A 2420-nucleotide genomic window follows, 5' to 3' on the forward strand; every position below is an offset into this window, starting at 1 on the left:
AGCGTGCATTAAAGTTGCTGCAGTTAAAAAGCTCATAAGTTAGATCTTGGGATTGGGCTGGTGGTATGCTGCAAAATGAGCTACTGTCTGTCCCAGCCCCTGCTTCTTACCGCTCCCTTGATGCTCTTAACTGAGTGTCCTGGGTAGTCTGAAGTGTTTACTTTGAAAAAGATAGAGTTCTCAAAGCAGGCTGGTTGCCTGAATACTTCAACTATGAATAATGGAACAAGACTCTGGTTCTATTTTGTTGGTTTTCGGAACTGGGGCCATGATTAAGAGGGACAGCCAAGGGCATTCGTATTGTGCTGCTAGAGGTGAAATTCTTGGACTGGTGCAAGATGAACGAAAGCGAAAGCATTTGCCAAGAATGTTTTCATTAATCAAGAACTAAATTCGAAGGTTCAAAGATGACCAGATATCGTCATAGTTCCGACCAAAAGCGATGCCAACTAGCGATCCAGCAGCATTACTCCCATGACCCACTGGGGAGCTCCCAGGAAAGCAAAGTTTTTTGGTTCCAGGGGGAGTATGGTTGCAAAGCTGAAACTTAAAGGAACTGACAGAAGGGCACCATCAGGAGTGGAACATGCGACTTAATTTGATTCAACAAGGGAAACCTCACCCGGCCCGGACACGGAAAGGATTGTCAGATTGATAGCTCTTTGTCGGTTCTCTGGGTGGTGCTGCATGGCCATTCTTAGTTGGTGGAGTGATTTGTCTGGTTAATTCCGATAACGAACAAGACTCCACCATGTTAACTAGTTATGCGGCCCCATGCGGTTGTTTCCAACTTCTTAGAGGGACAAGTGGCTTTCAGCCACACGAGATTGAGCAATAACAGGTCTGTGATGCCCTTAGATATCCGAGGCTGCACATGTGCTACAGTGAATGGATCAGCATGTGTCTACCCTTGGCTGGCAGGTCTAGGTAATCCAGTGAATCCCATTTATGATAGGGACTGGAGATTGCAATTATTTCCCACAAACGAGGATTTCCCAGTAAGTGTGGGTCATCAGCTCACGTTGATTAAGTCCCTGCCCTTTGTACACACCACCCATTGCTACTAGTGATTGGATGGTTTAGTGAGGTCCTCGGATCAACCCCGCTGAACTTGGTCACAGCCTCGGCGGTGCGCAGATAAGATGATAAAACTTGACTATCTAGAGGAAGTAAAAGTTGTAACAAGGTTTCTGTAGGTGAACCTGTGGAAGGATCATTAATGCTGAGGGTCCTGGGATGGTGCCGTCCTTGGGTACCAGGGCCTCTCCTTGTTCTGCTTTCCCAACCCTCTACATCTCTGTCTCTCTCTGACTCCTATCTCTCCATGCGTCCTGGAGGTAGCCTGTGGGACTGAGCCCACAGCTCCCAGGGGGGGAGAAGGGAGTGAGAGGAGGGGTGGTGTCCATCCCCTCTCACCTCTCGGCTGTGGGAGGGGGTCCCGTCCGTACAGTGGGAGGTGCGGGCGCCTTTCTGCTGCCCTGAGGGGATGGTGCCAGAGGGTGCACCCGGCCTAGTGGTGCAGTCAGCCATGCACTCCGGAGGGGACAGGCTCCCCGTGCGGGAAGGGGAGGGAGAGGGTGCCATTCCGGTTGGGTGACGATGGCCAGACCTCTCTGGTCACGCGAGGCCACCCTTGGGTGGGGGGGTCACACACTGCTGTCCTCGCCCATTGATGGTTGTAGGTACCTGTGGAGGATGCCCCGATCCCCACGGGGCGTCAGTTTGAGGACCTGGAAGGTCGGTGTTTTGGCCAGTGCCAGCCACCATGGGACTCCCTGCTATCCCGCGGTGCAGGGCCAGTAACCCCGTTCTGCATGCCCGCAAAACCGTGCATGTTCGTCTCGAGGTGTGATGCCATGTGGGCAGAGGTGCCCCCGGTGAACGAGAACTGTACAACTCTGAGCGATGGAATACTCAGCTTGTGCATTGATGAAGAATGCAGCTAGCTGTGGGAACTAATTTGAATTACAGGACTCGTTGATCATCGACACTTCGAACGTAATTTGCAGCCCTGGGTTACTCCCAGGATTATGCCCGTTTGAGGGTCGCAGTGCCTTTCATCTCTCCCAGAGGTGTTCCATGCCCATTGAGGGCATGGTCGGGGAGTTGAGGGAACCTGCTGTAGGCCCCCTGTGACACCCAGGGTGAGACACAGATGGAAAAGAGGGAGCCCTCGCTGCCCCGAGCCAGGAAGCCCGCCCTCATGCTGCTGCGGACGGAAGGGTGTAGGCGTACATCCACCCTGCCCCCTGGAGGCTGTCGGTGGTACTGCCACTTGGCTGTCCTCCTGGGGTGAGGCACAATGCATGCCTGCCCCCCACATCACCCGCGACCATGCTCGGAACACAACCTCAGATCAGATGTGGCGACACTCCAAATTTAAGCATATTACTAAGTGGAGGAAAAGAAACTAAGCAGGA

The 2420-nt window shown here is 53.0% G+C and overlaps 2 pseudogenes; both read left to right on the top strand.

Moving 5' to 3' along the window:
• Positions 1 to 1894: 1894 nt before the first annotated feature.
• On the top strand, positions 1895 to 2048 carry LOC122797353 (annotated as a pseudogene).
• A 298-nt stretch (positions 2049 to 2346) lies between these two features.
• The window catches only part of LOC122797521, a 3288-nt pseudogene continuing 3214 nt past the window's right edge, over positions 2347 to 2420 (top strand).

Source organism: Protopterus annectens, chromosome 3.part0 (assembly GCF_019279795.1).
Source record: "Protopterus annectens isolate FY-2018-M chromosome 3.part0, PAN1.0, whole genome shotgun sequence".
Classification (NCBI taxonomy): domain Eukaryota; kingdom Metazoa; phylum Chordata; order Ceratodontiformes; family Protopteridae; genus Protopterus; species Protopterus annectens.